General features: G+C 36.2%; 1 pseudogene; it reads left to right on the forward strand.

The window, feature by feature from the left end:
- The first annotated feature begins 15,753 nt into the window (after positions 1 to 15,753).
- LOC132621636 (salicylic acid-binding protein 2-like) lies at positions 15,754 to 25,435 on the forward strand (annotated as a pseudogene).
- The last annotated feature ends 230 nt before the right edge of the window (positions 25,436 to 25,665 follow it).

Genomic DNA, 25,665 nt, shown 5'->3' on the forward strand with positions numbered 1-25,665 from the left:
GATATGCATGGTTTGTGTTTGGAAAGTAAGTTCTCTGGCGTTCTGTATCCTCTGTACTTCTTCTGACCTATGATATTGATATACATGATCTGTGTCTGGAAAAACAAGTATTCTGACATTCTGGATCCGTACTTCTTCTGACATACGACTTCGGCTTATATGATCTGTGTTTGGGAAACAATCATTCTGATATTCTGAGTCTGCACTTTTCTGACATATGACATCTGCTTACGTGATTAGTGATCGGGAAATATCACTTTGATAATCTGGATAATGTATTTACCTTTGTACTGTTGATCCAGTATGTTCTGTTTTCTGTATTTCATGCTTTACATACTTAGTACATATTCTGTACTGACCTCTCTTCTTTGGGGGCTGCGTTTCATGCCACGCAGGTACACCCAGATGATGTGCAGTTTTATAGAGGATGTTCCAGCAGAGATGGCAAGCTCCATTTGTTCCCGGAGTGCTGCCGAGTCAGAGTTTGTATGTTATGATTCCTGGACTTATGTTAGAGACTTTGTAGACAGAGTCGTGGGTATTGGTTGTCGGTTCTGTACGCGGCTCCATCGGCCGATGTGTCACTTTATGTTATGATATAAGTTCTACATGTTTACAGACTTTTGTTTGATTTGAGAACCGCGAGGAAAAAGAAAAATATATGATATTTCTGAGAGCTTTACTATGTATTTCCTCCTTAATTGTTTTAAAAATTAGACAAGATTATGTATGTACTAAGAGTCAGAGGGTTCGCTCGGCCCCAAGTAAGGGTCGGGTGCCCATCACACCCTAGTAAGGTTAGGGTGTGACAAAGTGATATCAGAGCAGGTCTGTCCTAGGGGTTGTCTGCAAAGTCGTGTCCGGTAGAGTCCTGTTTATGGTGTGAAGCGCGCCACATTTATAAACAGGAGGCTACGGGGCATCTAGGGATTGTTGACCTTCTTTCTCTCTTAGATCGTGCGATAGAGCTAAGTCACAGGAAATAAGATTCCTTACGTAAGCCTTACATACGGCGAAAAATGGCAAGTGGTGACATGGGAGGTCATAAAGGTAAGTCTGGATATATTTGTCTTGTTACCTGAAACAGAAAGTTCTGGATGGCTAGAATGTGATATGTAGCCATATACTCTGTACGGTATTTTTGGTATTTGCTGTGTACAGATTTCGAATGATAAGAATTTGTAAAGGTGACTATTGAAGATCAAAAAGGGTAAAATGGTAATTGTAAAAGAAGGGACGTGTTACGAATATGCTTTGGAATCTGCAAAACCTTGACTTGCTCCAGATTATGTAGTAAAGGACATACGAGGAAGTAGACGCGATTATATAAGCATTAGGGCACCGAATTCCACCAAGGCTTCGAGGTTAAGTGTGCCAAGATGGGAGGATGGGTGACCCCCTGGGAAGTATACCCACAATTTCCACAAATGTAGATCCAAGAGACAAATAAGAAGTTGGAGTAGCCTGAGTGAAATTAGAACGTACGGGATGGTGGGAGACCATAAAAGGCCACATAGCACGCGGCAGGCTAGATTAGATAAGAAACAGAAAGTACGTCACGGCTCTGGAATTTGGATAGGCTTGAATAGCGTTTGGAAGCATTTTGTGGACTAGTTGATAGTAACTATTTATATATATATGAATGTGTATGATACCACATAAGTGACTGTATCCGTGGACACGTGTGTCCCAGCGACCGGTGCTATGATATGGAAGGCACCAATCGAGTAAGAGTGCCGAAGTTTAAATGACAAAAAAAAAAAAAAAAAAAAAAAAAGGGAATGGTGCAAGTGTTATAAGATAAATTGATATTATTTTCGCTATAGGTTAAGAATGGAAAAGTCTTAGCGTAATGATGTTTGGAAAAGAATGAAAGAGTGTAGATGGAAGATAAAGAGATCAAAGTGTCGGAAAATGAAAAGTAAGGAAATCTCAGTGAGTGAAACCCCCGAGAGAAATTACCGATAAAGATACAAGACTATTTGAATGAAAATTTAAAGGTAGGCATGTAAAAAGGATAAAGTATGGTAACATGGGACAAAAGAGGAATGTGTGGAGTTCAAAAAAACCAATTTCAACAAGTGGGGATAAAGGAATAGTGACTGTGACGAGAGATGTGAAGCCAGAAAAAGAATGATTAAGCCCTGTGATGATATAGACATAAAATGAAAGAAAGACTTATGGTAAGAAGTTTTTGAAATGTTATGTGCAGAGCCGGAAAGAAAGACGAGGGTACTCAAAGACTGTTGGCGGATAAGACTCTCCCTAAAAGGGGGGGGGGGGGGGGAGAACATATTATATATTAGACCACAATTCGAATCCCTCATATTGGGCAAAGTTGCACCGTACTTAAGTGCGCAGCAACATGTTTTAGAGAGTAATAAAAAGAGCAACAAAAGGCTACAAGCTAAGTTCACGACGGGTAATGGAGAAAATGATAAGATTCAAAGGATATTTCCGGATAACAGCGACTGTTATAATGAAAGTATCAACAATTGGTAGTCTGGGAAATTCTGAAAGGAAGAAAGAACGCAGCACCTGTGAATGAAATAAAAAGAGTTCACCGGATACTAGCAAATAGTTTATGGACCATTAATTGTACGGGATATGAGGAGATACACTGTGAAATTATATGAATCATCGACGTGAAGCGATGCTCGATCATATTTGTAAAGAATCAGCACCGAAGAGTCAACAGGGAATAACTATAAGAGGGGCCCTCCCGAAGTACTACAATACCCCATAAGATCAGTTGAACATTCGAGGACGAATGTTTTTAAAGGGGGAGGATGTTATACCCCGCATTTTTAGAGCATGAGCGTGACACGTGCTTCCTAAAGAAAAATTGGCAATCATGTTGTTGCTACATAATTTAAACTCACGTTGATAGTGTTGTATCCCGTATTTTTGAACGTCGGATTATTTGTAAGCTGAGGTGGGGCCCACACATCGAGATTTTTTTGGAACATCTGAAAAGTTATATGAATCACATATGTGAAGTTAAACACAACTCACGAAGGACCCTTGGGCCAAATCAAAGTAGAAGCCCTCCAAACGAATATTTTTAAGAAAGCGTTTTCGGGTGACCTGATTACGAGGGGCAAAAACGGTATTACAAGTTTGGAATTTGGAAAAATACCAAGAAATATAAGTTGTAGATAATTGAATTATCTTTCCAACCATATATCGTGGGCCCCAAGTTGACGACTGGACAAGGAGATATGAACGTTTTACGTCCGAAAGGTCAGTGGGCTAGGCCCAACTCGGGCCCAACCGGGTTAGGCCCATGACCCATGTTATATAAGTGATATTTCAGCACTTCCCTACTCATTTTCAGACCTGGAACAACCAGAAAATTCTGGAGATGGAGAGAAAAAAAAGCCTTGGAGAAGAAAAATCAATTTTGATCAAAATTCGAGCCCCGAATCCTGAAGCTCATGAAGGGAAAAGTGTTGTACGCTGCATTGTCTTCAATTTGAGTTAAAAATCAACCAAGGAGGAGGGTGATAACGTGGTGGCTGAATTCTTAAGGTATGGATAAGGCTCCTTTTCATTGCTAACAAGTTTATTTAAAGTTTTAACGGATTAGAACGGAAAAAAAATAGCGATATAAATTTGTCCGTTGGTATTGTGAATTATGGAATGAGATTTGAAGAGAATTTTGGATGAAAATAAATATAGTTAACTTGTAGAATGTGGAGGATGTTGTTGTTGATGTTGTTAGTATTAATTTCGACTTCGTTACGGAAATAAAAATTATGAAATAGTTATATCGCGAATTGGTTGGTTGGAAAATTTGGAAAATAATGTGTGGGCTATTCTATGGAATATTTTGGAGCTGGAAATATTATGAATAATTGTTGGTGTTGTTGTTGATATTGTGGCCGAGTTAAATTTTCGAGTTTTTTGTTGTATTTTTGGCCGAGTTGAATTCTCGGGGATGTTGAATTTATAGGGGAGATGCTGCCCAAATTTCTGTAGACAAGTATGGATTTAAGATTGAATTCCTAAAGGCTTACAATTAATATTTGGTAATTGTGACCAATTGTGGATTTTGGAGGAAACGGGATTTGAGTTTGGACAAGCGTAAAAAGCAAATAAGGTATGTAAAGCTTTACCTTTCCTTCTTTTGGCATGTCTTAGACATAATAGGTTTGGATACGAGCCTCGGGGACAACTCTATTTCTAGAAATCCGAGTTTGAATTTGACCCCTTTTCATTCAATAGAATTGAATTGAGTACTCCATGCCTTGTTGAAACAATTGCTTAAAAATCTACAACTTGCCCAAATGGAACCGTACTACACTAAAACTTTCATAGGTGACTCCCTAAGGCTTAATGTACGTAATTTGTGTCCGCCACCTCGGTTGACCCGAGGTGGGCCCACTATTTCCGAATCCGCCCCTATTGTATTATTGATTTGTCTTCGAGCAATAATTAAAGGAAACTTTTGATCATTGTTCCGTTTATCAAACAATAAGTGTTGTAACTACTCCAATGAGTCTTATAATGTATTTGGATATGTAAAATGATTCTGAAGGCTTTATTTTGATACCGTCCATCGTGCCATCCAAAAGGTATATATATACATTATGACTATCGTCTGATTCCTTCGAACTGATCTGTCGTTTGAAATCTGCTTTGAAATGTTCGTAACGATTCTGTGGTAAAAATGTCCGTAATTTTCACATATCAATTCCGATCGTCTCGGAATATGTTTATGATCTTCAAATGTCAGTAAGTATTCGTATCTCTCGAGTTTGGATATGTGTGTATATGGTTTCTCACTGCTCTGTTCGTGCAAGCCTCAGTATGTCATTCACTGCGCCCGGGCCAGGTTCTGTTATGTTATCGTGCATCTTCCTCTTCATTGTTCACCGCGTCCCTCTCCCCTGCGGGCCGGGTTCTGTTATATGTATGTTTATGATGATAGGGGCGGTGGCCAGGATGGCATATGATATGTGAATCACCGCGTCCCGCAGCAGAGGGTCGGGTTCTGTTACATGCATACATGACATATGATTTACCGCGTCCCTTACTAAGGGCCGGGATCTGTTATCTACATATATGTTACATGATTCTGACATGCATTAATAGTTCTGTCCACCGCGTCCCTTACTAAGGGCCGGGATCTGTTATCTGCATATATGTTACATGATTCTGACATGCATTGATAGTTCTGTCCACCGCGTCCCTTACTAAGGGTCGGGATCTGCTATATGATTCTGTCCACCGCGTCCCTCACGGAAGGGCCGGGATCTGTTATACGCACATATACGATATACGATTCTGATATGCACGGTTTGTGTTTGGAAAGTAAGTTCTCTGGCGTTCTGTATCCTCTGTACTTCTTCTGACCTATGATATTGATATACATGATCTGTGTCTGGAAAAACAAGTATTCTGACATTCTGGATCCGTACTTCTTCTGACATACGACTTCGGCTTATATGATCTGTGTTTAGGAAACAATCATTCTGATATTCTGAGTCTGCACTTTTCTGACATATGACATCTGCTTACGTGATTAGTGATCGGGAAATAGCGCTTTGATAATCTGGATAATGTATTTACCTTTGTACTGTTGATCCGGTATGTTCTGTTTTCTGTATTTCATGCTTTACATGCTCAGTACATATTCCGTACTGACCCCTCTTCTTCGGGGGCTGCGTTTCATGCTACGCAGGTACACCCAGATGATGTGCAGTTTTATAGAGGATGTTCCAGCGGAGATGGCAAGCTCCATTTGTACCCGGAGTGCTGCCGAGTCAGAGTTTGTATGTTATGATTCCTGGACTTATGTTAGAGACTTGGTAGACAGAGTCGTGGGTATTGGTTGTCGGTTCTGTACGTGGCTCCATCGGCCGATGTGTCACTTTATGTTATGATATAAGTTCTACATGTTTACAGACTTTTGTTTGATTTGAGAACCGCGAGGAAAAAGAAAAATATATGATATTTCTGAGAGCTTTACTATGTATTTCCTCCTTAATTGTTTTAAAAATTAGACAAGATTATGTATGTACTAAGAGTCAGAGGGTTCGCTCGGCCCCAAGTAAGGGTCGGGTGCCCATCACACCCTAGTAAGGTTAGGGTGTGACAGGATCACTTCTCAACCTTATATTAGAATCTGGGAAATTCAGAACTTGGTCAGGGAAAAACTAGGGTTGTATGTGGGTAGAACTCTATGTTATATGGCAAAACAAATACTAGTGATTATATGCTCATTATACAATTAAGGAACAAAACATGCACTTGTAGAACATGGCAGTTAAGAGGAATCCCCCGCCAACATGCAATATGTGCATACTATCATCTAGGTGATGAACCATATAATCATGAGGACCATTGGTATAGAAAAGATACATTTGTAAAGGCGTACTCATACTTTCTTGACCCACTCCCCAACATGAAGATGTGGCCTGAGACTAATAACATGGAGATTGAGCCTCCAGCACCAAAAGTAATGCCTGGCAGACCCAAGAAAAAGAAAAGACAAGACAAAGATGAACCTAAAAAGAAGTATGGCAAGCTGTCCAGAAGGGGTGTGAAGGTGTGGCAAGCTGTCCAGAAGGGGTGCAAAGATGACATGCTCAACATGTCACCAACTAGGCCATAACAAAAAGTCTTGTCCAGTACAAGGGTATGATGTGATTTACACTTTCAGATTTAATACTATATCATTGTTGTAGTTTTTATAACATTTGGCATTTGATTTTATTTCTAGGGTGTAAAAGGAGAATCTTCAAGACAAGCTAATGCAGCAACTCAATGTAGTCAAATAAGGGCTGTTTTTTGGTGGTCCAGAAGCTGGTCCATATAATGCAACCAGGGGCAGGGGGAGAGGATTATTTCCTAATTCACCTCCTCTAACTCCTGGTAGAGCTGGGTTGAAAAGAGGTAGAGAAACTGCTGAATCAAGCTCTACAAGGAAGCAGCCTAAAAATGCAGGATTTGGATGCTATGTAAACCCCATAACTGGAAGGACTGTCATTAATGTAAGGATTCAAGTTTTACAATTCCAATCTAGAAATGATTTATAGCATTTTGTTAAGTTAATCTAATAGTTTTTAATGTCAATTGCCGCCTGAGTTCAAGTAAGAGAGTTGTGAGTCATGGAAGGTCTATGAAGGACACAAGTGCAGTAAATATTGACCTTGGATTTGAACCTCCTGGTCTGAAGTTCAGAGGAAAAAAAGCTATCACAGCTACACAGCTCAGCAGCAAGATATAAATAGGAGAAACACCCTCAACAAAAATGTTACACCTTGGAAATTTCATGTCGTCGTGTAGTGAATGAACCAATGCGAGCTTAAATATAACAGGAAGTTCTTAAGACGATAAGACGGATATTTGGTAGTCTTAGAATGCATACGTTAAGATTTTGAAGTCATACGAATTGATAAAATAAGGATTGATAAGGACAAGTGAAGTATAAGTAGGGTTTTGGAAAGGTTTCGTAAATTATTGTGATAAGAATCGTTTGGTAAGACCTTGAGGGAGAGTTATAGGGATGTTTAGATCATTAATGAAGTATTAAATGAGTGTTAAGAAGGTTGTATAAGGATTGCAGATCAAACGAAACGACGAGGACAACTTCGGAAAAGCTATGAGTTACACGACCACCTTACACGGACCGTGGAACTTTATACGGACCGTATAAGGGCCCGTATAACCCAACAGCAAGAATGTCTTCCATGGTGGTGAACCACGGATACTTATACGGACCGTACAATGTTATACGGACCGTATAAGTGGTCCGTATAATGCCCGACGGACTGATTAAGTTGCAAGTATAAATACATGTTCCCACTTTTATTTTCTCATTCTTTCCACTTCTCCACTTCTCTCCAAACTTCTAGACTATTCCATGCACTTCTTCAACATAAAATCAAGGGAAACCAAAGATCAAACACTAATATTCAAGGGAGATCAAGCATATGGAAGCTTGCTAGAGTTATGAAAGTTAGAAATTTCCTTTGGAATTGAAGCAAGGGTTTTCTCAAAGTGAAGCAACCCTAACCAAAATCCGTTCCTACACATTCAAAGGTGAGCTTTATGATTATTCCAGGTTATTTAAGGTACTAAAAAGTTGAAACGCTTGGATTATGGAAGAAGATGGAAAATGGGTTATAAAATATGAGATCAGTGGCAATTGTGAGCAATAGATTAATATGAATCATGATTATTGATGTGTTGTGATTGTAATTACGTTATGAATGATGTTAAGAGCATGAGAGAAACATTAGACGAGAATGAATGTAATGTTGTAATATGATCATGATTATGGATAAACTTGAGAAGAAATTATGGGGATTGGATAATGATGAATTTAACAAAATTTATTGATGATGATATTATGAATGTTATTATTGACGTTTAGGAGTTGATTTATGATATGGAGAAAGTAGTAGAAACAAAGGAGATGCTGCTCAATTTTCTCTAGCTTTAGTTCAAACACGCTTATGTTATCGATTATCTAATATGAGTATGAACTCTCTTGAAGGTAGAAACGTGAATATTGGAGAGGAACGTTCAAGCGATAGAGTAGCTAAATGAAAAGGTATGTAAGGCTAGTCCCTTCTTTCTAAGGCATGAATCTTATGATATGATACTTCTTCCTTCTTCATGAATTCTCTACATTCCGAAAAAACTAAGAGTCTATGTTCATGAATAGCCATATGAATTAAAGAATAAGAGATATTATGAACATGATGATAATGAGCTTAAGTCCAAAGATTCTAGAGTTCATGAATATGATATTTCTACAAGGCTAATGATGTTGTTCATGTATACACTCACCTTATATGCTAATTCCTTCAAGGTGAGGCAGAATGCTTATGAATGCTCCATAACGGACTCGAGGGTTCACAACCTTTCGTCATCCCGATAAAGTATAGTTGTCTTTGAGTTCCCAGGCATGCATAATGATAATAGTATGATAATATTATGATAAGTCTATGAGATATACATGATGATATCACGCTGCGCCTATATGGCCGGGCAGACACCGCTAAAGCGGGCAGCGTATACACCATGTCTAGATGGCATGGGCAGACACCACTAGTGGGCGACATGAGATGGTACCTCGGACGCGGGAGGCCTGGACGCGGGCTAATGATTATCACACCGTACCTATATGGTCGGGCAGCTTATACATATATGCATACTTGATATGATGATGATTATGGAGTAAACCAGCATGCATTATTTCTTTAATAATTGATAGTCAGTTACAGGTTGCTCCTCACTTGATGCTTTCTTATTTCATTGATGTATTGTTATTGTTGATGCCTTACATACTCAGTACAATGTTCGTACTGACGTCCGTTTTCTTTGGACGCTGTGTCCATGCCCACAGGGAGACGGTGCAGATCCATAGGAGCTATCAGCAGATTTACAGGAGCACTCCATTATTCCGGAGGTGCTATTTGGTTTATTATTTTGTGTACATATTTGGGCACGGCGGGGTCCTGTCTCGTCCATATGTCTTGTACTCTAGTAGAGGCTCGTAGATACGTATGTGTGGGTAGTATGATCTCACGATGTCCTCATTGTATATATATATATATATATATATATATATATATATATATATATATATATATATATTATTTGATAGCCGAAGGGCTTATGTTTATAAAGGTAAGCATGTTTTAAATGAAAATGGTTTTCCTATGATTATGAGCACAAGAATAATGAAAAAATGTTTAATGAGTATGATAAGTAATAGAATGAGCGGTGCTCGGTGGTTAGTCCCGGGTACCCGTCATGGCCCCTAGTCGGGTTGTGACAAAAGTGGTATCAGAGCAGTTCAGTCCTAGGAAGTGTCTACAAGCCGTATCTAGTAAAGTCTTGTTTATGGTGTGTTGCGCGCCACACTAATAAACAGGAGGTTACAGGGCATTTAGGAAAAATAACCATCTTTCATCTTAAGAGATCATGCAATATAGCTGTGTTATAAGATTATCTCCTCATTAATAGTGTGCTATGATTTCAAAAATGCCGCCAAAGGGAAAAGCTACAGCCACCCAGAAGGGCAAGACTACGATAAAAAGGCGGGTAGAAAGAGAGCCGCCAATGAGTGTAGAAGAGGGCGAATCACATAACGAGGCTCCATCTAATACTTCTCCCACTCCGCCTATTATAGAAGAACAGGAAAGGGCATCAACTCCAGCTCTTATGCCTCCAGTTCCTCCATCGGCTGCTTCGGGTCAACAAGTGACCGAGGTTATTCATCTATTGACGCAGTTAGTTGCCGCCCAGGCACAGCGGCAGAATGCGAGTCCAAGTGATCGGGCAGCTAGTACCAAAGCCCGTGATTTGATGAGTTTGAATCCTTCAGAGTTTTTCGGATCAAAGCCGAATGAAGACCCACAAAGTTTTATTGATGAAATGTTGAGGACATTGAAGATTATTCATGCCTCCGAAATCGAATCTGTAGAGTTGGCATCTTATAGACTCCGAGATGTGGTGGTATTATGGTACAACAATTGGATATCGTCAAGAAAAGAGCATGTGCCTCCTCCCGTTTGGCAAGAATTTGTGGATGCCTTTATCTGCCATTATTTGCCACCCGAGGTCCGTCGATCTAGAGCGGATAGATTTTTAAATTTGAAACAAGGGAATATGAGTGCCCGGGAGTATAGCCTTCAGTTTAATTCATTGGCTAGTTATTCCCCGACTATGGTGGCCGACATGGGAGATAGGGTACACAGGTTTGTGAGTGGCTTAGGGCCACATTTATTTAAGGAGTTTGATGGCTTCGTTGCAAGATAGGATGGATATTTCCCGCATTCAAGCCCATGCCCAGAATTTAGAAGGACAATAATATCCACAAAGGGGTGATCGTGATATTGGTAGAGGGCAAAGCAAGAGGGCCAGGTCTATGAGGGCAGGTAGTGATTATAGAGGGGGATCGAGGCAGACATATCCCAGACACTCAGGCCAGTCGGCGACTAGTGCGTCTTCACGATTTGCAGGTTGAGATTTGATCGCTTCTTTCGTTCAGGACAGGGTCAGAGTTCGAGGGCCTCAGATTCTCAGTTTGGGGGAGATTATAGCCAGAGGAGACTCCCAATACCGCGATGCAGCCAGTGCAGTAGACTACATTCCGGACAGTGTCGCCAAGGTTCAGATGCTTGCTATGCCTGTGGCCAAGTTGGGCACATAATGCGAGATTGTCCATCAATGAGTGGTAGAGGTGGGGTTCAGCCCACAGGATCAGCGGTTGGTTCCTCTTTAGTGCGCCTAGTAGGGCAGACTCCCCAGATTCCAGTAGGTCGAAGTAGAGGCAGAGGGGGATCATCTCCTTCAGGCGCCACTCAGCCCCGTATGTATGCTTTAGCCGGACAACAAGATCTTGAGTCCTCCCCGGATGTGGTTACAGGTACATTATCCGTATTTTTTCATGATGTGTATGCAATGATAGATCCGGGTTCTACCCTATCTTATATTACTCCGTATGTTGTTGGTCGTATTGGGGTGAAACTCGAGCCAATTAAACCTTTTGAGGTATCTACTCCGGTTGGTGATATGCGACCGCCAGACTAAATAGGCCTTGAGGGCGAGTTATAGGGATGTTTAGATCATTAATGAAGTATTAAATGAGTGTTAAGAAGGTTGTATAAGGATTGCAGATCAAACGAAACGACGAGGACAACTTCGGAAAAGCTATGAGTTACACGACCACCTTACACGGACCGTGGAACTTTATACGGACCGTATAAGGGCCCGTATAACCCAACAGGAAGAATGTCTTCCATGGTGGTGAACCACGGATACTTATACGGACCGTACAATGTTATACGGACCGTATAAGTGGTCCGTGTAATGCCCGACGGACTAATTAAGTTGCAAGTATAAATACATGTTCCCACTTTTATTTTCTCATTCTTTCCACTTCTCCACTTCTCTCCAAACTTCTAGACTATTCCATACACTTCTTCAACATAAAATCAAGGGAAACCAAAGATCGAACACTAATATTCAAGGGAAATCAAGCATATGGAAGCTTGCTAGGGTTATGGAAGTTAGAAATATCTTTTGGAATTGAAGTAAGGGTTTTCTCCAATGAAGCAACCCCAACCAAAACCCGTTCGCTTTATGATTATTCCAGGTTATTTAAGGTACTGAAAAGTTGAAACACTTGGATTATGGAAGAAGATGGAAAATGGGTTACAAAATATGAGATTAGTTGCAATTGTGAGTAGTAGATTAATATCAATCATTATTATTGATGTGTTGTGATTGTAAGTACATTATGAATGATGTTAAGAGCATGAGAGAAACATTCAATGAGAATGAATGTAATGTTGTAATATGATCATGATTATGGATGACCTTGAGAAGAAATTGTGGGGATTGGATAATGATGAATTTGACAAAAGTTATTGATGATGATATTATGAATGTTATTATTGACGTTTGGGAGTTGATATATGATATGGAGAAAGTAGTAGAAACAAAGGAGATGCTGCTCAATTTTCTCTAGCTTTAGTTCAAACACGCTTATGTTATCGATTATCTAATATGAGTATGAACTCTCTTGAAGGTAGAAACGTGAATATTGGAGAGGAACGTTCAAGCGATAGAGTAGCTAAACGAAAAGCTTTGTAAGGCTAGTCCCTTCTTTCTAAGGCATGAATCTTATGATATGATACTTCCTCCTTCTTCATGAATTTCCTACATTCCGGAAAAACTAAGAGTCTATGTTCATGAATAGCCATATGAGTTAAGAATAAGAGATATTATGAACATGATGATGATGAGCTTAAGTCCAAAGATTCTAGAGTTCACGAATATGAAGTTTCTACAAGGCTAATGATGTTGTTCATGTATACACTCACCTTAAATGCTAATTCCTTCAAGGTGAGGCAGAATGCTTATGAATGCTCCATAACGGACTCGGGGGTTCACGACCTTACGTCACCCCGATAAAGTATAGTTGTCTTTAAGTTCCCAAGCATGCATAATGATAATAGTATAATAAGATTATGATAAGTCTATGAGATGTACATTATGATATCACACCGCGCTTATATGACCGGGCAGACACCGCTAAAGCGGGCAGCGTATACACCATAACTAGATGGCATGGGCAGACACCACTAGTGGGCGGCATGAGATGGTACCGCCTGGACGCGGGCTAATGATTATCACACCGTACCTATATGGTCGGGAAACTTATACATATATGCATACATGATATGATGATGATTATGGAGTAAGCCAGCATGCATTATTTCTTTTATAATTGATAGTCAGTTACAGGTTGCTCCTCACTTGATGTTTCCTTATATCATTGATGTATTGTTATTGTTGATGCCTTACATACTCAGTACAATGTTCGTACTGACGTCCGTTTTCTTTGGACGCTGTATTCATGCCCACAGGGAGACGGTGCAGATCTATAGGAGCTATCAGCAGATTTACATGAGCACTCCATTATTCCGAAGGTGCTATTTGGTTTATTATTTTGTGTACATATTTGGGCACGGCGAGGTCCTGTCTCGTCCATATGTCTTGTACTCTAGTAGAGGCTCGTAGATATGTATGTGTGGGTAGTATGGTCTCACGATGTCCTCATTGTACATATATATATATATATATATATATATATATATATTATTTGATAGCCGAAGGGCTTATGTTTATAAAGGTAAGCATGTTTTAAATGAAAATGGTTTTCCTATGATTATGAGCACAAGAATAATGAAGAAACGTATAATGAGTATGATAAGTAATAGAATGAGCGGTGCTCGGTGGTTAGCCCCGGGTACCCCTAGTCGGGTCGTGACAAAAAAGGCTTCTACCCAACCAGCACCAGCCAGCTCTTCAACAAGCAAGAAGATGTAGTTGTTGTTAAGTTTAGTTGTGTTAAGTTTAGTTCTTGTTTCTAATTTGGTATTGTTTGGATCAGACCAGTCATGTTTAGATGTTTTTGCAAGGTTGTTGTGTGACAACTTGGATTTTTATGTATTTTTGAAACCAGTTGGCAGTTATGTGTTAGTCCAAGAAGTACTTTGATGTCAGTTTTTGGGAACTTCTGCACCAGTTAATGAATGAATGAAGATGTATTTTTGTTAAGTTTATTGTGTTAAAATATTGCACTAGTTTTGGTTAAGTATTATGCACCAGTTTTGTGTTAAGTCTTGCACCAGTTTTGGTTATGTATTTGCGCCAGTTTTGGTTATGTATTTGCACTAGTTTTGGTTTAGTATTGGACCAGTTTTAGTTTAGTATTACACCAGTTTTGCACCAGTTAAGTTTTGCACCAGTTATGAATGAACTTCTGTTAAGTATTGCACCAATTTTACACCAACTTTGCACCAGTTTTGCACCAGTTTAAGTTTTGCAACAGTTTGGCAATTTCTTTTTTGCACGCAATATAGGACCAAATAAATGCAGGAACACAAGAATGTCTAGCCAAAACACAATATATTCATATTCATTCCATTCATAAAAGTGTGGCCATATACATTACACAAAATCACAAAATTTGGCCAACTTTGAGAACAACCTAAACCATAATATACTACCTAAAATAGTGATATACAGTGCAATTTAACCTAGTAGAACTAAACTTCATCAAGTATAATACACAAAATGGAACCAAATAGCAAACACGAATGCCAGACCAAACACCACCATCTTCCTAGTTCTTCTTGAACGAGCCTTAACTTCCTCAAAATCTTTAACCCTCTTCAACAACCCATAGATGACTTTACAAGCTTGCTTGGGATGCCTTGGTTCATACCAATTGGAGTAATTACATCCGCCTTTAGGCTTCAAAAAATAAGCAAGAAATTTTTTAAATCAATTACGGGGGAAATGAAGTATAAAAGAAAGTAATGAAAAATTCACAAATAATAAAATACACTACCTCATCAGTTGAGAAAGAAAAAAACCTCCTTCCTGGATTATTTGGACTCCATGAAACTTTCAATTCGCAAATACGTCCACATCGGCAAAACTCGACTCTTGAATTGTTAGCATTGTTGAAGCAAGATTATAGTTCAAAGCAAAGGGGGGAGAGAGAGAGTGGAAAAGATTTGTGCAAAAAAACGCTTAATTTGACTGGAAAATAAGAATTTTGGAGAAAAAATGGCTATGGAGTAATTAGGGTTGAAGAAGTGAATTGGGGGAGATCATAAAATGGGCCAAATATTTATTTGGTGTGGGATCCATATTATTACCATTGGGGGATTATTACCATTGGTGTGGGTCAGCAATATGTAGCTACTTCACGCGTCTGTTTCGACTGAGCTTCACGCGATGTGCCAAGCTGGCCCGACGTGTCCAAGTGGCATAGTATTAGTGATATTGGAGGGTTCAGATGGTATTATGCTCTACTGGGGGGTCTAAATGGAATAAATGGACAAGTTCAGTGGTCTGTCGATGCGTTAAGCCTACATTCAAGTGTGTGTTGTGATAATAAACTGTGTCAGTTTATTTTTACAAGTTTCGGGTCTCATGGCTCTGGATATTGGACACTTTTGCATACATACATAAATAAACGAGTTTAAATTAAATATGAGTAAGGCGGAATATAAGGCATAAAATTTTGGGACATCGGTATAATTCGTCGTACTAAAACCGACATCCAATTCGAAATTCATAAATTTTAAAAATAAAATTCAAAGTCCTAATCCATAATCCAAATATCCAAAAATTTGGATTTCGAATTGGCCCAACCGATGCCTGCTCCTATGCAGAACACATGATAAAATTGGGTGAGATCATTTACACCTCTATGTTTGCTTTAAAAATCAATATCCTCCTCTAATTTTGAACAATAAATATACTCCTCCCGTATTATGTCTCTTCTGTCCATGCCCACCAAACCACTACGTGGCTCATCCTATATCTCTTCTATCTTAAAGACTAAACCAAGAAAAAGAAATTCACAAGGCCTAAAAATGGCGATTATTGAGAAAGAAGGAAAGCACTTTGTTTTGGTACATGGTGCATGCCATGGAGGTTGGAGTTGGTACAAGCTAAAGCCATTGCTAGAGACTGCAGGTCACAAAGTCACAGCCCTTGACTTGGCAGCCTCTGGCATTGATTCGAGAAAAATCGAGCAACTCCGCACACTTCATGACTATACTTTGCCATTGATGGAGTTGATGGAATCCCTGCCACAAGAGGAGAAGGTTATACTAGTTGGGCATAGTTTTGGTGGTATGAATTTGGGACTTGCTATGGAAAAGTATCCACAAAAGATCTATGCTGCTGTTTTCTTGGCTGCCTTCATGCCTGATTCTGTTCACATCCCCTCCTATGTTTTGGATCAGGTAAGTATATATACTTGGATAGTGTCATTGCATGATAGTTTTTGTTCTAGGATTTAATTTAGAGTCACTTTTGTTCTTTACATATTTATCGATATATGACCCGAGCTAGATATTTGAGTTCTGTCGAACTCTGCTTCGTCTTCTTTAGATCCGTCACTGGCGTAGGGAGCTCTAGTTTCCTCTCTTGCTCAAGATGTGTGTCATGCTATCCTATTTAGGCCTCATTTGTTTGCACTTAATAGAGGTCTTAATCTTAATCATTCAGATTCAACTCATTAAATACATTTGTTTTTAGGATCTGAATTTTAATTATCCAGATTCAACCCATTAAGTGCATTTTTTTTTTGTTTCCTTATAAAACCTCTTAATGGATCTGAATAGATCTGAACAAATCAGATATGTAAGAGAGTCTTATTCCATTCGGACTCATTAAATTAATAGGTTATTCACCTTTCACGCCTCTGTCTTCTCGGCAAAAAAACCTTTCATGCCTTTCTTCTTTTCTAGCACAAATTTCCTCTTGAACTGATGAACTTTCATAATCACTACAAGTATATTGTATACTTAGTATTTTTTCCATTCACAATATGTTTGGGTGTATTTATGTCTATCAACCTACTGCCTAGTATTGAGGTGTTTTTATAATATAGTATTATACCATTCTATAGTTCTAGTTGAGAAAATCAAACCATAGGAAAAGATTAACGCACCAATCACAGCAAGCAGGTCCTTTTCTATGTGATTTTGGCATTTTGTGGTAATCTTTTTAATTGGGTCTGTACTATTAAAGCAGAGCAGGAATATTTTATAGCAAGTTTGCAAAAAGTTTTGATCTTTTTAAGAAAGAAATATCTTTGAACTGCAAAGTTTTGAAAATTTGCTGGGAATTTTATGAGTTTTGTGCTCAATTTTGAAGTTTTACAGAGTTGAATTAACTGTTGAAGTTCGTTTTTTCATTTTAAGTAGAGAAGGGTTCTGTGTTTTCCTCATCTGGGTAAGAATTCTTGAAATTTTGTCAGCTTAGTTCTTGGTAACTATGAAAAATTATCTACTACTTTTTAAAATCGTAAGTGAACAAGATTTTGTTTAGCTGCTTGATTTTTTTTAATTTAAAAGATTAAGTTATGTTGAATTCAACCAAAAAAAAAAAATCATGTTACCTTGTTATAGTAGTTTTTATATGGTATGTAAATTTTAGTTTGCATTTTAGATAGTTTAAATTTTTTATCAAATATAAATATTCAAAATATTATTTTCTATCAAAAAATATAAAATCACTGCAATATTTTATTGATATAGTGTAATTTCACATACACATTCAGATATTGAAAACAAACAGTCTTAATGATTCTGTGTTCAGATCTAGGGACCAAATCTTAATATTCAGATTTGCATTCAGATCTAGACATCTAGATCTTAAGGCACATCTTAATATTCAGAAGTGTATTCAGATTCAGACGTTTTAATCTTAATGAAAACAAATGAGGCCTAGTCTATCCCAGAAATATCATACTTGCTTATTTAAAATAACGTAACTTTATATTTTTTATTTTAACCTTAATGGCATGATTTATAATCGCACAAATGTTTATAAGTTATTTTAGAACACAAGTTTCGAAAAAAAACTTTTTTACACTTATTGCAATCACACATTGTCACATAAATTGGGACGACCATTTGTGGTTCGTGAACCCTGAAAAGGAATTCCTGATTCTATCCAAAAGAAAGGAATGCCTAATTATGTGTGAGGGGAAAAAAGAGGCTTTTATTCGTAGTGTCCATATGTGGTTTATTACTTTCGTGTGAGCACATGCTCATATTAGGCAAAAGTATACAGCCTAACAATGATTTTAAAATGCGAATTCTTAAACTCTAAAACTTAATTTATTATTGTCTACTACATAGGGATGAACGAAAGAAGTCAAGGTAGTAATTATTGTTTTAGTTTAACGCAATTTATTTATATTTTCTTTTTTAGTCTGTCCTAAAAAAATGATATATTTTCTTATTTGGTGACAATTTAACTTTAAATTTTACCTTTCACGCTTAACTAGATGATCTATAACCATACAAATATCTTTAACTTCTTTTAGATCACAAGATTCAAAAGTCATTCTTTTATTTCTTAAACTTCATGCACAATCAAACTATATTACATAAATTGAAAAAAAATTATAATGGTAGAGGCACAACTATGACATGTTGTGTCAGGAAATTTTTAATTGATATTTTAATGTGGGATCCACCACTTTTTGCTCCCTCTCTCTCACCCTTTCTCTTCCGTCTTCTCTCTCCTCTTTCCTCTTTTCTTTTTTCTTTTTCTTTCCTTATTACGTCTTCACTCTCCTTTCTCTCTCTTCTTTCCTCCTTTTTTTTTTTTTTGGGAAAAGGGCCTGATTTACCATTCTACTTTGAGAAAAGGTTCATATTTACCCCCCGTTATACTATCAGTTCATTTATACTTCTACCATTACAATAGTTGAAACATTTGCCCCTATTTTTAACCCCCTGTTCCTGATAGTATAACGGGAGGTAAATATGAATTTTTTCCCAAAGTAGAGGGGTAAATCAGGCCCTTTTCCCTTTGATGGCCGATTCTTCTATTTTTAGATAACGTTGCAGATTTCCTAACTAGTTCTGATTTGCTAAAAGAAATTGATACACAATAATTTTATGCAAAAGTAAGGCATTGCTTCATCCAAAAGAAGGTTTTACAATGAACATATTATAACAACAATTTATCCAAACGAGGGCATTACATTACATTCATCCAAACAAAGGCATTTAAAACAACTTCATGATAATATTTTTCAAGTTACACCAAAAACATAAATGGGTCAACTTTGGAAGACAAAGTAACAAAGATGTGGATGGTAATTATAGTTTCATTGGCACTTTTCGTGAGTTTCATTACAGCTCCAATGATGAAGTGATTGCCCTTACGAGACTAGTATTTATGTTTTTGGTGTAACTTGAAAAATATTATCATGAAGTTGTTTTAAATACCTTTGTTTGGATGAATGTAATGTAATGCCCTCGTTTGGATAAATTGTTGTTATAATATGTCCATTGTAAAACCTTCTTTTGGATGAAGCAATGTCTTACTTTTGCATAAAATTATTGTGTATATTGTTCTTTTAGCAAATCAGAACTAGTTAGGAAACCAACAACGTTATCTAAAAATAGAAGAATCGGCAATTAAAGGGAAAAGGGCCTGATTTACCCCTCTACTTTGGGAAAAAAGTTCATATTTACCCCCTCGTTATACTATCAGGGATAGGGGGTTAAAAATAGGGGCAAATGTTTCAATTATTGTAACGGTAGGGATATAAATGGGCTGATAATATAACGGGGGGTAAATATGAACCTTTTCCCAAAGTAGAGGGGTAATTCAGGCCTTTTTCTCATTTTTTGTTTTCATCAATTTTAAAACTATTTCTATTATACTCATTAGCAAAACAATTTAAGATATTCTTGATTTCATTATCTGTTTTTCAATTTTATCTTAAAAATTCAGTTAAACTCCAAATAAACATAAAAGAAAATAATTAGCATTTAAAAAAAAAATATAAAAATTGATTGCTAAAAATGAACTTAGGATACTTCTAAAAGTAAAAACACCTTGAAAATTTATTAGACTTCTTTTTTCTTTTCTCTTTTTACTTTTCTTTTGGTGCATATTCAATTCAGAGTTTCTACATTATGTACCATCGAAATCAAAAATTTTAAGTGCCATCAAAGTAAATCCTAAATCTAGGAGTATTAAAAGTTGGTTTGACCGATAAACTTAACCAAAAAAATTGTTATGGGATAACCGATATCAAGTTATTGGGTAATGATTTTTGATAATTATGTAGTTTTTTTCTTTGACTGCCAGTTCGATTTTCGATTTTTAAATTTACATTAACGGTTAAACCGATAACCAAAGGTCTTATTAAAATTACATTCTTAAGTATATTTCAGTGAAATTTCTCTGTGAAAGATGTGGAAGGCCAAACCAATTGTGATTGAAGATTTTGCTGGTTCAGTTTATCGGTTAAACTTATTTTTAATACTCTTAGATTTAGGATATACTTTGATGACACTTAAAATTTTGGATTTCTAGGGTGCAGAATGTAGAAACTTTGAATTGAATATATATCAAAAGAAAAAGTGAAAAAAGGAAGTCCAATAAATTTCTCGTGGGGTTATTACTTTCAGAAGTATTCTAAGTTCATTTTTAGCTACTAAATTAAATTAAATTTTTTTCAACTATCAATTACTTTCTTTTAAACTTGTTCGGAGTTCAACTGAATTTTTAATATAAAATTGAAAAACTAGATAATGAAATCAAGAATATCTAAATTTTGTTTGCTAATGTGTAAAATAGAAATAGTTTTAAAATTGATGGGAAAAAAAAAAAAAAAAAAAAAAAGGAAAGAGGAGAGTGAAGACGTAAGTAGAAGAAAAAAAGAAAGGACAGAGGAAAGACGAGAGGTTGAGAGAGGAGCAAAAAGTGGGGGGTTCCACATATAACTATCAATTAAAAATTCCCTACACACCATGTCATACTTGTGCCTCTATCATTGTAAAATTTTTCCATAAATTGAGAAGGAAGGAGTGCTATTATAGCAAAAAGTACCGTCTTTTTAATTTCTATTTCTATAAATGGGGGCTTGTGATGGGGAAAATACCATTGATGTGTGCTGCTGGATACATTTTTGGCATCTACTATCAATGCAGATGAGGTAGAAAACAACTCGACGTTACATCATTATTTCTACACGTTTCGCCAATTGTAGCAGTTTTTGAAATGTCGACCCAAAACTAGGGGCGTTTATGGTTCGGTTTGAGTTGGTTACTGATTAAAATCATAACCAAACCAATTTAATTGATTTTTAAATATCTAAAATCATAACCAAATCAAATAAAATAATAACCACCGATTTGGTTATTGTCGGTTTGGTTCGATATGGTTCGATTTTTCGGTTTATGACTAGCAGTCATGAGACTTATCAGTAAAACATTAAAAAGTTGAAAAAGACATGTCTTTTTTTATTATTCAAACGATAACTTTTATTTATAGTTTAAGGTGGAACATACATCATAGAAACATTTTCACTATTAGTGATAGTGTAGTACTCAAGTTACTCAAAGTTGCTTAACTAACATATAAAGCTAAAAACTAACTTAGTAGTGGCCGCACCATTTTTGTCATCTTAATACACATACCTAGAAATAAAGTAGAGCATAGGAGCTTTTAGTTGTTGTACAGACATACATATTAATTAAACATAAAGACTACCTAAAATTAAAATGAAAATATATGAAATAAAAAAACTTTGTGTAATGATCCCAAACTTTGGGGCAATGCTTGCATTTTGCCTTCAATTTTCCCATTTTATTAAAAAAAATCTTTGTGTAATGATCCCAAGCTTTAGATGTTTTTCTATCATTATCCTCAAGGCTAGGGTCTCGATACAAGGAGTTGTTCTTTTCTACTTTTTAGGAGAATTACCCACGGAAGAAGTATTAGGGTATTACCGTGTGCTTGAGTTGCAGCAAATGTTGATGTTACTAAAGTATCTTCTATAGGAACCTTCAAATCCACAACCTTTGTCCTTCTCGTATGAAAAATATTAGAAGTTTAGGACCTATTTAGACAAGAAAAAAGAAAGGTATAAATTCGAAAAAAAAAAAAACCTAAAATCAAATGGCTGACAAAGAAAGGCTAAAAATTTAAGTTAAATTCTTTAGACTCTAACGTGAGCTTCTGTTAGTCGGTTTACACTTAACACTTAAAGAGTTAAATGACTTAAAGATATGGGCTTAAACATATTCTTAAAAACATGGGCCTTAAACAATCATGTGAAATACATAGACCAAAAATCAAATTAATGATTAAAAGGTATAAAATATTTATAATTATTTATGAAAAACTAATATTATACATATAAATAATTATAAAATTTATGTATATAATTTATCGGTTTGGTTCAGTTATTTATTCGGTTATTGTTTAATAGAACCATAACCAAACCAAATATTATCGATTTTTAAAATTTAAAACCAAACCAAATGTCAAATTTTTTATTCGATTTGATAATATTTTCAGTTTGATTTTGATTTTAATCAAAACCGTAAACAGCCCTGCCCAAAACGACTGATTCAGAAATCCAATATCTAGATCTTCAATCGACTTTTGTCCAATACAAACTATGTGGAACTGTTTTTGTCATTTTCTTTCTCACAGGCTGAAAAAAAATTACTCCCTCCGTCCCAAAATAAATGTGACCTTAGCAAAAATCATACTCATTAAGAAATCAATAAATACAATATAGAGTTTACTAAACTATCCCTTTTTATTAGATTTTTTTTTTTAATTAAGCAATATTAAAGAGAACTACTTCTTTAAGGCTAAGGGCATAGTTAGAAATATTTGCTAATTTTTTTCTCGAATTTCTATGGTGACACTTATTTTGGAATTGAAGAAGTTATATTTTGTAGAGTAAATGCCACTAATTTGCTTTAATTATTGATAGAAACAAGGGTGACACAAGTGATCGGACATTGGCTACAATGTATTATCAGTTCTATAAGGGAATACAAGTTGTTGGAAAAAAATCTATAAATTAAGTTTATCCACTCCTCATTAAAACCAAGTTGTTTGAGGATGAAGCATACAAAAGGCCAAAACACCCTGTCATTACTATGGTCATATACAGGTTAATAACTACTCCCTCCGTCCAACAAAAATTGTCTTCCTTTTCTTTTTAGTCTGTTTCAAAAAAATTAACACTCTTTTATATTTAGAAACAATTTAACTTTATGAGATGATTTACCATCATACAAATATCTAAGGTTGTTTTGGATCACACATTTCAAAAAATTTCATTTATTTCTTAAACTTTTTATCAAATCAAACTAAGAAAATCTTTTTGGGAGGATGGGAATACTATACATTACTCTCTTTTCTAGGTTTGCCAAAGTTATTCACAATCTCTTGATTCTGTAATATGTTCTCATCGATAGACTTTCCCTTGCAAATCCACTTTGGTTAAGGAGATATATAATTTAGGTAGAATATAGTTAAGTCTGGCATTTGCCAGTTTTACAATATTTTTACTAGATATTGCACAAATTAGAGACACATGTCCATATCTGATTAATAAAAGAGAGACATGCATTTTTGATTTTCCTTTTTTCCCTTTTCAGCCACATAAAAATATCCTTTTATTGATGGGGTAGTAAATCCACACAAAAGCTGATCATTTAGCCAATTCACTTTTCTGATAATTGTACTCCCTCCGTTCAAAAAAAAATTGTTTTAATTTGACTTGGCACAGAGCGTAAGCAATAAAGGAAGACTTTTGAAATGTGTAGTCCAAAACAAACCTTAGATATTTGTGTGCTGTAAATCATTTCATAAAATTAAATTATTTCTAAATCTAGAAAGGTGTCAATCTTTTTGGGACATACTAAAAAGGAAAAGAGGACAATTTTTTTGGGACGGAGGGAGTAGTAATTTTGACAAATGACTAGAACCGTGAATAATACATGAATCTAAAATTATACTCCCTCCGTCCCAAAAAGATTGTCCTCTTTTGACTTGACACAAAGTTTAAGAAATAAAGGAAGATTTTTGAAATGTGTGGTTCAAAACAAGCCTTAGATATTTTTATGGCTGTAAATCATCTCATAAAGTTAAATTGTTTCTAAATATAGAAAGGGAGACAATCTTTTTGGGACAGATTAAAAAGAAAAGGAGGACAATCTTTTTGAAACAGAGGGATAATATGTTTTTGAAATGAGGAAGTCAGATGTGATTAATCTGTTCATTAGAAAGAAAAACAACACATTTGTTATGTATGTTGATTGTGAATGGATTGTGAATGATTGCTTCACTTATAAACCCAATTTTAATGTGATTTTCTAAAGTCACTTAGAGCGGACGCCAGCAGAGCATTTGTTGGACACCCAGTTTTTACCATATGGTTCCCCTGAAGAGCCACTGACATCCATGTTTTTTGGCCCCAAAGTTTTGGCTTACAAGCTCTACCAGTTATGCTCTCCTGAGGTAAGCTTTACTCTGGAAAAACATAGTAATACATCTTTTTTTTCTTTTATTGGTGAATGAAATAGCATATTAATTAGGATATTTAATTTAAATATACAAACAATATAAAAATCTTTATACTATTAACATGTTATAAGATGTTACTTTAGTCTTCGTAAATTTTCAAATTACCTTACTAGTTACTACAAACAGTTAACTATTATTGTATGTTAGCTTAGAGCCTGTTTGGATGGGCTTATGTCTATAAGCTGTTTGCAGCTTATAAGCTAAAAAAAATAAGTTGGGGTAGTCTAATTTATTTATTTTGGCTTATAAGTTGTTTTCAGCTTATAAGCTGCTTTAGATAAACTAAGTCAAATGGGCTCAATTATTTTTTTGAGCTTATTTTAAGCACAAAATGACTTTAAGCTGGCCAGCCAAACACTCAAAAAAGCTGAAAACAACTTATAAGTCAATCCAAACGGGCTCTTAATCTAATAATGTAAAAAAATATACAGTGCCAAGGAACAAATGTTAAACTCAATTAGTTATATACCCTCTACAAAAAGATCATTATTTTTTCCTTTTAAAATAAAAGTTGTATCACATTTGAATGATAATGTGCTAGGATCTTGCATTAGCATTATCATTGGTGAGGCCAAGCTCTTTCTTTATGGAAGATCTGTCAAAGGCCAAGTATTTCACAGATGAAGGGTATGGATCAGTGAAGAGAGTTTACATAGTGTGCACAGAGGATAAAATCATACCAGAAGAGTTCCAAAGATGGCAAATTGACAACATTGGTGTTACAGAAGCAAGGAGATTAAGGATGCTGATCACATGGCAATGCTAAGCAAGCCCAAACAACTTTGCGCTAGTCTCTTGGAGATTGCCCATAAATACAACTGATTTCTACATATTTTGTCCTCGTCTCCTGTCAAGATCTCAACTCCTCATTTAGTACTATTACATAACTAGTTTGAGTAATTATTCTCATGGCAAGTCTCTTTAGATGGAGCATGATTGTGCTGTTTTTCTATATATTCAAGTGTGTGCTGAGATAATTAAACTGTATCAATTCTTGTACGCCGCTTTATTTTTACAATTTTCGGGTCTCATGGCTATGCATTTTGGACACTTTCGCACACACACTACACCAAAAGAGACTTTTAGTGACAATATATTTTTCTTTTAGCGCAATAGTTATTGCCACAAAAATATTTACCAGCAATTGGTTAATGCCATTAGATCCAAGGTCGCTAAAGCCTTTAGCGGCATTTATTGTTAGGGCTAAAGTTTGGTATTACCGGTAATAATTGATTCCAGAATATAATT

This window comes from Lycium barbarum, chromosome 12 (assembly GCF_019175385.1).
Source record: "Lycium barbarum isolate Lr01 chromosome 12, ASM1917538v2, whole genome shotgun sequence".
NCBI lineage: Eukaryota > Viridiplantae > Streptophyta > Magnoliopsida > Solanales > Solanaceae > Lycium > Lycium barbarum.